The sequence below is a fragment of the Lethenteron reissneri genome, chromosome 65 (assembly GCF_015708825.2).
Source record: "Lethenteron reissneri isolate LAM-NWPU_2019-01 chromosome 65, ASM1570882v1, whole genome shotgun sequence".
NCBI classification, from domain to species: Eukaryota; Metazoa; Chordata; class Hyperoartia; order Petromyzontiformes; family Petromyzontidae; genus Lethenteron; species Lethenteron reissneri.
This window is the reverse complement of record NC_083843.1, coordinates 372955-388696: the sequence shown is the minus strand read 5'-3', so window position 1 is coordinate 388696 and position 15742 is coordinate 372955. Positions and strand designations below refer to the sequence as shown.

The 15742-nt window shown below is 49.1% G+C and overlaps 1 pseudogene; it reads right to left on the bottom strand.

Moving 5' to 3' along the window:
- Window positions 1-7145, bottom strand: part of LOC133359736 (E3 ubiquitin/ISG15 ligase TRIM25-like) — a 55514-nt pseudogene extending 48369 nt beyond the window's left edge.
- Between the last annotated feature and the right edge of the window lie 8597 nt (window positions 7146-15742).

Below are 15742 nucleotides of genomic sequence, written 5' to 3'. Positions count from 1 at the left end.
TTAAGCTTTCTGGAATTCGTACTCTTTAGTTTTTAGGAAGGTCGTAATAATAATAAAAATGTTATTGTTTGTTGGTTAATTATCTTTGTTAAGTTTCTACTTTTCGGTAAGGAAAACGTTAAGAAAACGCGAAGTTTCAACCGTTATTTACTCTGCACCTTATCTGTACATCTCCAGATGTCTTGGGAGGCTAGTCCATACATCTTTTTGTCCATCTGGATGTCTATGACCTCTCTGTGACTGAATTCTTATCATTTTAACCGCCCTCCATGTTTCATGGATTCCTGGTGTGCTTGTGAGAAGTGAGTTGTTTTCATTGTTTAAATAAAAAAAAGATATATAGATAATATAAAAAAATATAATAATTTGTTTTTGAATTGTTCTTAATAAAAAAAAGGGTATAGACACAACAATCCGCCCTTTTGAAAATTATCAGGGGTCGATTTGGCCACTGGCGAATTTTCAAACAAAGTAATTGCCCTTTTTTTGTGTTATGAATCCATAAGCCGCCCTCACTCTCGGCGGTTATTCCTTACCACGCGCGTATGTATCACAATCTTAACATGGTTACATTTGAATTGAGCAAAGAAAATAAAACAAAACGTTAAACATCGATATTACATTACATCGGTTCTCATACATCATAACTACGGCGGATATACATTTTTTAGTTTTTGTTAAATCCTGGGAAACGCTAGGTAGCGGTTTTGAACGCATTTTTGCGTTATTTTCCTCCTGTTACATCCTTGCAATCTTTTTACCAAGTTCCGAGTGTCTGGTTTACCACTTATCACTTGATCATTCGATCACGGTTTTCCGGTTCGTTTTTGTAATTTCCCCTCTCACTCTCTCGCGTCGTGGGAATGTGTGGTGTAAAATTGTGCTGCACATAATCAGAATTCGCGCACACAACCAACTTCTGTACTCCGTCATCAATGGCATTCGCTCTCTCTGCGATTACATGCACATTTGCCGAGTCAGTGTGTCGATTTAATTCCGTGCCTCGTAATGTTGCCCTTTTGGTTTTTCCGAGTGGGTTGGATTTCAACACCATTCCCGATACGTCATGGACATTCGTCTCCATTCCAGCACTCCGATCCACCTTAATTTTGGTTTCCCTTGGATATTTTTCATTCAAAGGCTCGCGCCTGCACTCCTCAGGGCGTGTCTCTGTGTTCGCTCTCTCTGCCCCACCATCGCGCGCTCTTGCGACGTTCTGGGTGGCTTTACCTTTTTCCGGGCGATCCAGTTTTCCTATCTGTCTGTTATCTACCGTCCGATCACGCTTCAATGCAGCCCTATCCATGTGTAGTAAGTATCGGAGGAGACGATGTCGAAGTTGAGACACACTGTTTATTAACTCCGGGACAGATACAATAGTTGAAGGGGTATCGGCCCCTTCACCCGTACTATGGGAAACCCACCCTAGTACTAAGCCCTCTGTCCTGTCCCCCAGTCCTCCTCTACTGGGCTACGGGAGGCTGACTGATCTGGCCCTGGCAAGCACAGATCTCGGCACCAGCTAACCAGCCTTGCCCTGACAAGGGCAGCGGTCTGGAAGCTCCTGGGCCGCGCCACTGGCTTACCCGGCTCGGCCCTTATAAGGACGGCGAGACCGGGGAGTCCCAGGGCCTAATCTCCGAGTCTTGGATCTTCACTGGTCAGCTTCGTGTCGAACTGAACTCGAGCTCTTTGGGTTCCACCTTTTATAGGGATCGCCTCCGAGGGCTGGGGCGTGGGCAATAACTGATGCGGACGTCGGTGTGACCACCCGTGTATGTGAGTGCCGACAACCCTGTGTTTGTTGTCCGCCGTTTCTCCCGTAATAACCCCTACACATGTATTTGATCCGCGCGTCATTTACAAGAGCACTGCTCGTGTTTCCTACCGCATCGTATGCTTTTAATGTTTCCCTGTCGTGGCGGTATTTGTTCGCCCTGTCACTTGCAGCCTGCTTGTATTTCCCATTGAGCTCAGGGTTTAACAAAATTTCAGCGTGCGTGGCGCGTATGGGCTGCTCGTTCTCAATCACTGTAGGTAGTTCATCACGTATTTGGACCGCATTCTGTGTTATTCCTCTATTCTCTCCTGGTATAGCCGGTGGAGGAATTGGTCGTAATTGGACTGATTGTTTTTGACCTCCCATCCTGCGATTCTCGTACATTTTGGCCCAGTGTTACTCCCATTTGGGTGCCAAATTTTTCCTGGATTGTTACTTTGCCATTTTTGTGGGTAATTTTGACCTTGCGTGTGTCGTGGCATGGGGTGTTGATATGGTTCTGCTCTGAACCTCTCCCTCCTGCGATTCTCGTACATTTTTGGCCCAGTGTTTCTCCCATTTGGGTGCCAAATTTTTCCTGGATCGTTACTTCGCCATCTTTGTGGGTAATTTTGACCTTGCGTATGTCGGGGCATGGGGTGTTGATATGATTCTGCCCTTGGCCTCCACATTCTGCGATTCTCCTGAATGTTCGGCTTTGTGCCGCTCTCATTCTCGTGCCAACCTCTCTCTGGTTTATTTTGCCACGGGTGCGTGCGTTTTTGCTCCTCCCTGCATCGTGGGACTGCTCGGTGATTTTTATTTCTCTCTGAGAGGCTGGGTTCCTTATCCCTCTCCCTGTGTTCTGGATCCGAATTATGATTCTTAGCTCTGTATAACCATGCCATGTACGCCTTGCTCTCTATGCGGCGTAAGGATGCGGTTTCTGGATTCAAAACCATTCTCACCCTTTCTGTAATCTCTGGGCTCAAGGATTCAAAAAACATAATTTTGAACATTTTATCTCCTTCGTGGTATTGTTTCACATCGCCTGCGTAATACGCTCTTTTAAATTGTAAAAGGTAGTCACGTGGGTCTTGGTCCATGCCCTGGGTCATCGATTTTACAGTATAAAACCCCTCAGTGAGTGTCGAATATTCTCCAAACTTCCGAATCAATGCCAGGCTCAGTTGTTTAAAATCATTTCTAACCTTGTGTGGTAGTGACTTTACCCATGGGATAGATTCTTTATGTAAGCTCCGTTTCAACAAACTCGCTTTTTCATCCCGTCTCCTCAGCCCTCTAATCATTGCCTCCTCTTCTACTGTTGCGATATGTGTGTGTATATCCATAGTCTGATTGTGTGGGTCAAAACCGGGAATTCTGACTAGAGCCTTGTCCATCAATTTAAGGGTTTTACTGTTGAATAGGTATTCCGAAAGTTGATCGCCGTCAGCGTCATCATCAAACAAGTTATCATCAGGCAATCTGTCACTTTGGTCTGTGCTGTGTCGGGCGTATTTCAGCGGTGTGCATTTTCTGTGTGCGCGCCCAGTGCTGTGTCGCTCGTGTTGCCATTTCCCTTCAGTTTTTGCCTCTGCCCTTAGTGAAGAATGTCCTGGTAGCTTTACTTTAACTTTTGTGCGATCAGTCCCTGGACTCTGTCCACGTACCCAAGAGTGTGATTTAATGTTTCTTCCATATTTATTCTGTGTATCAACGTCTGTGAGTTTCGCTGGTGTCGCGAGCACTGATTTCTCCTCCCTTACGATGGTGTGAGGACATTTTTCCTCGTTTATTAGAGACGATTTCTCTCCCGTTTCCTTTCCAAATGTTTCCTCATTCCACAATCCCTGTCTGTATGCCTGTGTGAAATAGAATGAGTCCTGTCCTGCCTTCTCTGCAGTTTTTGCATCGTGTTCGCCTTCGTTACATTTTATCCAGTCAATTTGTTTCCCCCGAGGTGTGTTCGTGTTATCGATACAGATCCCTTCCCATATGTCTCTCTGACTGTACTGCTTTGTAACAGATCGGTCGGTATGTTTTAATACGAGTTCCCAGTATCCCGTAACCCATTCAAAAATTATTCTTAATCCTAGCATCTCAAGTGTGGCGTCAGCTTTGACCTTTTCTTTCAGAGTGCATATAAAACAGTTATCTCACAGAGTGTGGTCAGTTTGACTCGAGCTTTCCTGTTATTTTCCGATTCAGTGTGCGTACCTCTAACACCATTTATCACAGGATGCAATTGGTTCGATACGATATTATCTTAATTCCACTCTTTGTTTCAACCTGCTATTCTGGGTTTTAACCTCAGAGGGCGTTTTTTTTTTTTCCGCCCGTTTACAATCACAATGCAATGTTTGATCACGATATTCTGGTTAACACGTAGTGATTCATTCCATCATCCATGCAAAACACTGTCTGCGAGAGATCCCGGACGACGCCACCCATTATGTTGTATGTGTTGGAATTATGAAATTTTGATCAAAATAATAAAAATTAATAATTTTCCGAAAAATGCGCAAATCGCATTAATTATGAAAGTGTGTATTAATGTGCATAAATTATGTTAATATGTGTAATTATATGCATAAATTATGATAATCGCGGAGATAATCGGAGTAATTTATGCAGATGCTTGCGGTTATGTTGCTGTGTGCAGTTATGATAATTAGGCTTGGTTTCGTTTATCCAGGGTTATATCAATCAGGATAACACGATTATCATTGATTAAACATTTGCTGATTATCTTAGTGTGTTTGTTATTTTTAGGTCTCCAGGTTCAGATCTCATCACAGGATACAGTTAACAAGAATAAGACAGTTTTGCATGGACTTGGATAGAAGCATTCGAACAGTTGGTGTTAAGCAATTTTAATTCTAAACAAGCACGTGACACTCTCTTATGCGAAAGCAGGTATACGTCAATTAATTCATGTAACTCGATTATGCAATTAACGAAAATGAATGACTAAAATACTTCTTCATTGGCGAAATTATGCAGTTAACGAAAATTAATGACTAAAACATTTCTTATTCATGTAACTCGACGGCAGCAACTGCTTTGCACGATCAGTTGATATTGAACGCACCACCTCGAAATGGCAACCCTTTTTGAAACGCAAAGACAATTTTTTTTAAAGTCTTATTCGTGTGCGTGCTGTGTGTGCGTTGTCCCCTCGTAATATTAATTGTGTCGTTAGCTTGTGTGGTGTAGGAGGATACAAACAGCGGCCAGAAGTTTTCTCTGGGTTGGGCGTGGCCGCCGCGAGCCCCTGCTCGTTCCGTCTCTCTTGCGTGTCTCTGCTTGTGCGCTCTCTCTCTCTCTCCACTGCTGGATGACGAGTTGGCACGACGCTCGGTGACGCCCGGTGACGTCCGAGTCGTGCTGCTCTTGCGCTCTCTCTCCCTCTACTGCTAGATGACGAGTTGGCACGACGCTCGGTGATGCCCGGTGACGTCCGAGTCGTGCTGCTCTTGCGCGCTCTCTCTCTCTCTCCACTGCTGGATGACGAGTTGGCACGACGCTCGGTGACGCCCGGTGACGTCCTGTCTGTTCACACTGGTCGTTGGTCGGTTTGCCCTCAAACACACGGCGCATTCGATGGCGCTGTCCTCTTCCTCCCAGCCGTTTGATCAGGCTTTCTCTACTGCTTCGCGCTCTCTGCTTTGCACGCTTGGTCGACGCTTGGTGATCTCCGCCCTTTTACAGGTTGATTGCTTGTCGTCACTCGTCACTCTCTCTGCTCCGTGCTTCCTTTGTTCGTGCAGCTGCCAGCTTCACTCGCACTTAACTTTGTTCTGCGAGAAGCGACACCTGCTATCGGCATCGGTGTTTCGTTTCCTCACGGCGCTCCGCCAGCCGGAGCACGGCTGAAACCCAGCCCCGACCCAGGTTGAACTCAGACTTCTGCGACTCGAACGACTCCTCCTCGTTCCATCACTTCTCGAGGCACAACCGCCCCAGCTCTCTTGCGAGCCCCCGTCGCAACGCTGCGTCGCAAGCCGAGTTGTGAGACTGAGCGCGACTCAACCCAGACTGCTCGCAGACTGTCACTTTAACGATGTCTCGTCGTTCCATCTCTCCTCGAGGCACGACGCGCCTCCACTCTCTTGCGAGCCCCGTCGCAACACCGCGTCGCAAGCCGAGTTGCGAGACTGAGCGCGACTCGGACAGACTGCTCTCAGACTGTCACTTTAACGATGTCTCGTCGTTCCATCTCTCCTCGAGGCACGACGCGCCTCCGCTCTCTTGCGAGCCTCGTCGCAACACCGCGTCGCAAGCCGAGTTGCGAGACTGAGCACGACTCAACCCAGACTGCTCGTTCGCTGTGTGTCTGTGCCTAACTCAAAACGTGACTCCCTCTTCTCTCTCCGCGTCTCTTGCGAGAGAAAACAAACAGAATTAAAAAAAAACAGATATCTTTGGAATGTCAGGCACCGATTCCCTACTGTGACCTTTTTGCTCCCTTCTTGCTTGCCCTGCGTGGGTCATTCTGAGGTCAGACCCCGCTGGAAGACAAAGGTGGCTGAGGAGATGTTTGCAATACATTGATGTGGTCCTGTGTGTTACATTTATTCTTGAATTATATTTTATGACTTCCTTCGGTCTTAGTATCGGGGTTATCATTCGTCTATGTTTAATGAATATTCGTAATGATCCTCGTCACATTATTATTTTGGGGCTTCGCCAAGTTTAGTTCTCCAGAGATTGGTGTTTTATTCTGAGTTATATTTTAATGTCCTGAGGTTAAGCGTAACTATGTTTCCACTTAAGCTTTCTGGAATTCGTACTCTTTAGTTTTTAGGAAGGTCGTAATAATAATAAAAATATTATTGTTTGTTGGTTAATTATCTTTGTTAAGTTTCTACTTTTCGGTAAGGAAAACGTTAAGAAAACGCGAAGTTTCAACCGTTATTTACTCTGCACCTTATCTGTACATCTCCAGATGTCTTGGGAGGCTAGTCCATACATCTTTTTGTCCATCTGGATGTCTATGACCTCTCTGTGACTGAATTCTTATCATTTTAACCGCCCTCCATGTTTCATGGATTCCTGGTGTGCTTGTGAGAAGTGAGTTGTTTTAATTGTTTAATTAAAAAAAAAGATATATAGATAATATAAAAAAATATAATAATTTTTTTTTTTGAATTGTTCTTAATAAAAAAAAGGGTATAGACACAACACGTCTCCCAGGCGGCCTCCAGGCACGGCAGGCAGAACGAGTGTCCACAGCTCAGCGTCGAGGGGCAGACGAACGTGTCCTGGCAGATGGAGCAGCGCAGCTCACTATCCACACTCTCACTGGGAGTCGCGCTCGCCATGACCCATGGCTTCGCTGGCATCGCTCGCTGTGTGGCTCAAAGAGACTCTGGACCAGGACCTCTCTCTTACAGCGACGGCGAAGAAGGAAGGAAAATACTAAAAATATTTTCATTGTCGTCACTGACATCACGCGTCACTGCCTGGGATGTGAACCCGCGCCCCTTGGTGCGCAAACAGAATCTTCAAGGTGAACACCTCTACTGTACACACGTTGATATTTAAAGAAATTAGGTGAGGCTCAGCTGCGGTGGCTCATTCGTGAGATGAGTGTCGAGAGATGAACCCATCCTTCTACAACAAGTTGATGGCAAGATGTTATCTCGCTCGCCCGGTGTACAGGTGTGGGGGCCGTTGGCCCCCGGGGTCGCCCCCGTCTGCATCCCTTATTCCGGTTGCGCCACCGCACCGCCCTAATACCCGCTAGGGTTTCGCCGGGATTCGAACGCGACGCCCCTACTCCTACAGCCTCGCGCAGCGCTCCAACGCTGCGAGCGTACGTACGCACAGCATCATCAATCAAACGCCATACCCCCCCCCCCCCTTCTACACCGCTACGTACAGCTCTCACACGCTGCGAGCGTGTGCCCGTCTATAGCCCTGTGCGGCACTCTCCTCCACGTCGAATAACCACGTTACCAATGCGTACCTATATCCGACACGTAGCGAGCGTACGCACACACCCACGCACAGCTCCGCGCGCTCTCACTCAATACTGACTACTCACATTGTGATCGCGCACCTGTATCATACACGTAGTGAACGTACGCGCACACACGCAGCTCCACACGCGACACCCACTCTTGCGCCGCTCCGCGCAGCGCTCCCACGTGGCGAGCCGCTGTATACACAGTGCCACATGCGTTCACACCTCTCAGCGAGATCACACGAGGTCACGATCAGCTATTAATGATTTATTGTCTGCTACCTTCAAACAATGCATCACAGAAACAACAGAAGTCATGCTGGGACATCAGCCACCGAAAAAGAAACAACGATGGATGACACATTATATTCTCGATCTAATGAGCAAACGAAGAATGTACAAAAATAACGACTTGAAGAAGTACAAACAAATGCAACAGAAGATCAGAGAAGCAATCCGACAGGCAAAAAAAAAGTGGATGGATGAACAATGCACCGAGATTGAAGAACTAATTAAAAAACATGACAATTTTACTCTGCACAAGAAGCTCAAAGAAGCTGGTAACATCTACAGACCAGCCCCAACAGCTACCTTGTATGCGGACAACAACCAACCAATCCTAAATAAACAAGAAAAAATGGACACCTGGACAAACTATATACACAAGCTCTATGGCGCCACGAGAACACCTGCAGAAAAAGACCAACAGATGTCGAAAGACGCTCTACACATTTTAACATCAGAAGTAGAACATGCAATCAAAACAGCTAAGTCAGGCAAAGCGTGCGGGCCCGACACAATCCATGTAGAATTGCTCAAACTATTAGACAGCAACAACATACGACAACTGACTAATTCGTACAATTGTAATAAAAGGACTCAGACACTTCTTGCTGACTCCGTGTCCTTTATTTGGGGTTCGCGTTCTCCGTCCCACACGGCACTCCTCCTGAGACTCTCTCCCTGGCAGCCCCACATCTGCCTTCGCTCCCGTAGCCTTCCACGCTCCTGCAGCTCCGCTGCAGGCTCTTGGTACAGCCCTCTGGCTGCTCCCCCAGCAGCTCCATCTCTGCTCCCTGTTCCTCCGTGCGTGGCGATCTCGCCACCTCCCAATGTCAGCCCTTCGTGGCCTCTATGGCTATCTCGCCATTTCCTACCTCAGCCCTTCGTGGCCTCTGTGGCTATCTCGCCATTTCCTACCTCAGCCCTTCGTGGCCTCTGTGGCTATCTCGCCACTTCCTACCTCAATCCTCCACTCTCTCTTCCACCCCGCTGGCTGGCGCCGTCATGAGCCCCTCAGCCACCAGGCTGAGGCACGGCGACCACCCAACGTGTTCACCACCCTTCACTCCCCCGACTGCCCCAGATAGCTTCCTGTCTCCCCGCTATAACTTCTCCCCCACGTCACCCTGACTCCTCCCTCTCGGATCGTCATATCCGCCCCGCCCATTTACGCCCGCATTACACTACCCTCCCCCGTAGAGAAAATCCCAGCCGTCCTCGGCTGAAACAGAACAAAATAATGCGGGCGAAGGCATCACAATCAGGAGTCCCCCAGACACAACGGAGATTATAACAACAACAACACAAGCAACGAAAGGGGAGGTATCAGGAACTGGAACAGAACACCGGCCTGTCCTCCGCGCAACAACAACAAGAATAAGAATGGCACAATGAACAAAAACGGCAACTGACACGCAAGAACGGCCAACGCGCACAACCCAGAAATGTGATGTTTTAGTGCGTGTCCATGTTGCAGTTCCATCCGCTCGGCTCAAGTCCAACGTCAAAGAGCAAGTGGTAGAGCAGAATGACGAACGGCGCTCAATTGCTCCTTCAAGTCCTCATCCAGCTAGCACACCAGGTAACACCCAGTGCGACGGGAGCTGAAGAATCTGTGACGAGAAGGAGAATCCAATCCCCTGAGGCACAGCACAACAACGCACATCCGCATGTCGTACACGACAGCCACCCGGCCTCAGGGTAGTGGAGATGATGTAAATCCAGCCCGCTTAAAAAAACTCCCCATAAATACCCAAAATAACGCAATGGATGCCCCAGTATTTACATTTTAACAACAATATTATTTACACGTGACAACAACAACAACAAAATTTCCTGCTCTTGCCCACCAGCAGTCCTCCCTTGAGGACCAGCACAGACATCGCACGTACACAGCATGTACCCACGGTCACTCTCAGCAACCCAACAAAACGCCTAATCGCACACCCTCGCGTGGAGAGAGCCACGCTCCCCAGTGGTAACGTTTAACTCGCCCTAACCCCCACCGTGGTCGTCAACCCACAGCAACATCCACTGACCATACTCTCAGCTAGTGCAATTTCGGGGATGAGCAGCAACTCGGCCACGCTCCTCCCTTACTATCCCATCAGAGATGGACACACACCAGCCTCGTATAGTCCGATGCTTTATAGCCCAGGGAAGGTTCATCCCCCAGCAATGCCAGACCCCCTGTACTCCCCCCACGGGGCAATGTTCTCTTATAGAGACAATAACACCCTAACCCAGATCCCGTGAGCCCCCGGCACACCAGGTTCAGTCTGCCCCCGCACAACTGAACCATGACTCCCCGAGCCATATGAGCACATGGCCCATTAGTTTAAGACATACCACGGAGGTTTCGCCTCCGGGCTGTCAGGTCAGCCATCAGCCATAGGCCGATCTGACCACAACTCGTGCATCACCCAATCAACAATGGCAGGCATAACAGATGGAATATTTGCCCCACCTCGGTTTATCCCGCGCGCTCAAAATGGCGTCCCCCTTCGCCCAGCGCGTTCGCGCAATCTCTCGCGCGCACTCAAAATGGCGGCCCTTTCCGCAAAGCGCATCGTCGCCATACCCCGCGTGCGCGCAAAATGGCGGCCCAACGTGCGAACACGTGGCCAGTTTTCTCCATTCGTGCACCCCAGCTTCCCTTAGCTGGGGGTCACAAGACGCATCCCCCGTCACGTTATAACAACCCCACCAACGATAGACGCACAGCCCCAGCTTGCTGCGCACAGCTGTCATATCGTGGAATTTTTAACCAATATTTTACCAACCACATTGGTTACACAACCCAACTCGCCAAGCAACTCGTGGTTGCATGCGATCAACCGAATACGCGACGCCACTTGCCGCCAATTTACGATCCCATTAGCATTAACATCTAAGCCACCCACAACGGCGTCATCGCGCACCCTCATTCTCAAAAAGCTCAATTACCCCTATAATATACACGCAATCTCGTGTGCACAACACCCATACAACCACATTTTTGGGTCCCCCTCTATAATATACACGCAATCTCGTGTGCACAACACCCATACAACCAAATTTTATGGTCCCCCTCTATAATATACACGCAATCTCGTGTGCACAACAACCATACAACCAAATATTTGGGTCCCCCTCGAATTTGTTACCAATTTCCAACAGGTACGCACAATATAATAACAATCTCTATTCCAATAGTCAACCACTGCATCGCACCCCATAACCATACAGAACGGTATAACAGCACATGCAATCAGCATATCGCGATCACACGCGTACATTTAAGCACAATAGCAAGCAGATCTGCAGGCAACCAACACACCATTAATCCTGTCGTAACTTTGCAGCAACAACACAATTATTCTCTCTCTTGCAACAATCGCATCGCACACAGCACCTCGCAGCACAATACACCAAAAAAAATATATTTATATTTATATATTTTTTCCAATTAAGCCCATCACACAAGGTAACCCACAAATAATACAGCGCAAGATACCCGACGCTCCCAAGTTAATAATTAACTTCACCATCAAGATAAGAACTCCACGCAGCAGCACACACACACAATTTGACACTCAGCAAATACAGCAGACTCTCCGTCCATTCTCAACACACGCACACACTTATATTGACACCAAGCAACAAGCAGATAGCGCGTTCATCGTTATTACACACACATACACACAGTCCGAACCGCGCTCTGCACAATCGAGTCATAAGAGAAAACCAAAATAGCCCCCCCCCCGGCCCTCGAAAGATGAGTGAGGTGTGTGTTAAGGCCGGGTGCGTATCGTTATGACTCGCCCGGGGCTGCAGCAAGAAGAGGACGGCAGGGTGGCAACTTGAGACGCCTCGCAGAACTCGTTCGGCGACTTGACGGCTCCGTTGTCACGCACCCGAACCAGGACGGGAAGCTCCCGCCCCAGCAGCTGCAGCATCGGCGTCTTCTCCTCGCAGCACCCCCTCGAAAAACAGCAGCTCACAGCAGGCTGCTCACCCCGCGGCACCTCCAGATGGCAGCGCAAGGCTGCCTCTCCGCCGCGATGTTGAAGATGGCGGCGTCCTCCCGCCGCGGTGAAGACAAGATGGCGGCTTCCCGCCGTTTCTCCCCTGCCACGCCCAAGATGGCGTCTTCGTGCCACGTGGCAATGGCGCTGGCAGCGCAGGAAAGGCAGAGGCCTGCGGATCACCACCGGGCCTCCCCGACGTCGTCCTCGGCGTGGTGAACTCACACAGTTGCGCCAGCACGATTTTCAAGGTCCCCATCTGCATCGCCATCTGTCTCCATCGTAAGTTGGCGTCCTCCGGCACAGACAGGTCCACCGACGCGGCGACACCTTGCTCACCCGGACCCGTACTCGTTCCAGAACGAATCTCCTCTTCCATCGCAGGCAGGTCCACCGTCTGAGGAAGGTCGTCGTCGTCGGATGATGTAGCAGGAATATTCTTTTTTTTTTTTTTTTTCTCTCAGTTGTTTTGAGATGCCGTTTCACTTCTGACTCCAGTGTAATAAAAGGACTCAGACACTTCTTGCTGACTCCGTGTCCTTTATTTGGGGTTCGCGTTCTCCGTCCCACACGGCACTCCTCCTGAGACTCTCTCCCTGGCAGCCCCACATCTGCCTTCGCTCCCGTAGCCTTCCACGCTCCTGCAGCTCCGCTGCAGGCTCTTGGTACAGCCCTCTGGCTGCTCCCCCAGTAGCTCCATCTCTGCTCCCTGTTCCTCCGTGCGTGGCGATCTCGCCACCTCCCAATGTCAGCCCTTCGTGGCCTCTATGGCTATCTCGCCATTTCCTACCTCAGCCCTTCGTGGCCTCTGTGGCTATCTCGCCATTTCCTACCTCAGCCCTTCGTGGCCTCTGTGGCTATCTCGCCACTTCCTACCTCAATCCTCCACTCTCTCTTCCACCCCGCTGGCTGGCGCCGTCATGAGCCACTCAGCCACCAGGCTGAGGCACGGCGACCACCCAACGTGTTCACCACCCTTCACTCCCCCGACTGCCCCAGATAGCTTCCTGTCTCCCCGCTATAACTTCTCCCCCACGTCACCCTGACTCCTCCCTCTCGGATCGTCATATCCGCCCCGCCCATTTACGCCCGCATTACACAATCAAATATACAATGGCAATAAAATTCCATCCGACTGGCTACAATCCATCTTTGTGGCCATACCAAAGAAAGCAACAAGCCGGAAATGCGAGGACTACAGACTGATAAGCTTGATGAGCCACGTGCTGCAAGTCTTCCTGAAGGTGATCCAACAGCGCATACGCTCCACATGCGAAAATGCATTGAAGAACACAGTTTGGCTTCTGTAAAGGACTAGGCACAAGAGAAGCAATCTTCTGTCTACAGATACTACTACAGCGATGCTACGAACATCAGAAAGAAGTGTACATCTGCTTCATAGATTACGAGAAAGCCTTTGACTCAGTCGACCACGACCGACTAGCAGCTCTATTAAAACAACTGGGACTAGATAAAAACGACATCAACTTCATCATTGCTCTTTATTGGAAGCAAACAGCCCAACTCCGATATGACAACGAATTGACAGACCCAACACCAATACAAAAAGGTGTACGACAGGGCTGCCCACTTTCACCCAGTCTTTTCAACATCTACTCGGAGCAGATTTTTGATCGAACACTAGCAGATAAAAACATTGGTATTAAAGTCAATGGACAATACATCAACAACATCAGGTATGCCGACGACACTGCACTGCTGGCCGATTCAGAACAAGACCTACAACAAATCTTGGACGAGGTTGCCACAGAGAGTCAAATATGGGGCTTACGAATTAATAAAAAGAAAACAAAGGTTATGAAGGTCAGCCGAACTACAAGCGAAATAACAATCAAGCTGGGAAGCGAAAAATTGGAACAAGTACACCGATTTAAATACCTTGGTGTAATCATTGACGATCAGTTGAACCATGAAGTTGAAATCAAGAGCAGAATTGAACAAGCAAGGCAAGCATTTATTAAATGGAAAACACTCCTTGCAGACCGCAACTTGAGTATATCACTGAAACTGCGCACACTGAAATGCTACATCTGGTCAATTTTACTGTACGGAGTAGAGACGTGGACACTGACAACAACAGCAACAAAAAGGCTCGAAGCTTTCGAAATGTGGCTGTATCGAAGAATGCTGAAAATCCCATGGACAGCCAAAACCACCAATACACAAGTTCTGCAAGATATGGGCACTGACAGGCAACTGTTGAAGACCATCATTAGCAGGAAGTGTTACTACCTAGGCCACATTGCCCGAAACGACCACAAATATCAGCTATTAAAGCAAATCCTGGAAGGAAAAATCGAAGGGAAAAAACGACCAGGACGGCCAAAAACGACATGGCTCAGTAACATCAAAACATGGCTACAATTAACAACAGCACAAACTCTACACGCCGTGCTAGACCGGGACCAATATCATCGTGAAGTCGCACACGCCGTTAGGCAGCACTAAAGAAGAAGAAGTCTGCTACCTGGGAATTGATGTTAAATCAGTATAAATCGACGAGGCTGGCCTATTCTACTACCCCTGGACCTATTCCCTATCTATCGGCTTATGATACTAATTCACCTTCTTACTCACGGTTCGAAGTATCCGGTGTCCCGTGGATTCTCCTCGCTGCTCGACTGGGCACGTCGCACGGACGTCCGGAGGGCAGAGCTGGGAGCCGCCTTGATCGCTGGCTTCTTGGAGTGAGATCCCTCTACCTTGCTACGATCCCTTTTATCCTAACTCCCGGACTCAGGCCTCCGCCTCCCCGTTCATGTGCGGCGCATATGCTAATCAATCCCTTTCTCATGCATGGTGCCTTGGTTATGCAAATTATGCGGCGGCGCCCATCACAAAGGCACGCCGTGGGAATTTGTGCACGGGCTCCCCGCGTGCCTCCGCCCTTCTGATTATTCATAATTTCAGCTTTATCCTTTAACTTCCCTAACAATGGTGCTTGCGCGCTCAGGCGTAATTATCCTAACCATCAGCGACTACGCGCAAGAGCCCCTGTGGTCATGCTAATCATGCCGTCCCGTCCCTCCTCTGCCTGTCTCGTCGATACGTGGGGGTGTGTGTGGGGGAGGCGTTTCATCCGCGGCGGCCGAATGCCCCTCGCCGCGACCATACAATCGTAATGCCGGTCGCAGCGCCGTGGTGCGAAGTAGCGTCGGGGGAGGTCGTCCAATTCCCCGGTCGCCAGAAACCGTGAAAGTTAATCCCGATAAGGGTTTCTCGGATAAAAACCGGTCGGCCAGGTGACTTCCCCTCGGAGCTCTATGGGGGGGGGGGGGGGAAATGCGTGCGGGTGTGTTTATGTGGGGTGATGTGAGGGGGACGCGGGGGTCGGCTCCGTCACTTGGTGGTGGCGAGGTCGGGGTGGGGCGCCTGCTGAACGGCTTCGTGGCGGCGACATCACACAGGAAGTGGTGGGGTTTGATCCCGACCCTGACACCTGCTTTATATTTAAAGTTTGCGTCTCACTCTCTCTGTGCTCGCGTGAATTTTTCTCCTGGCCCTCCTGTTATTCCCTCCACATTTACAATCAACATCACTCGTTTAGAGTAGTTGGCTGAAATACATTTCTACGTGATAAGCCATCATTTGTGGCCAGGTCGTTTCTAAGAAATAGCTACACAACTCAGTGAGCCTTAGTTGTAGATATCTCATGATGTCCTGTAACTCCATCTCCGTGTAATTACCCCAACGTGACAAGTT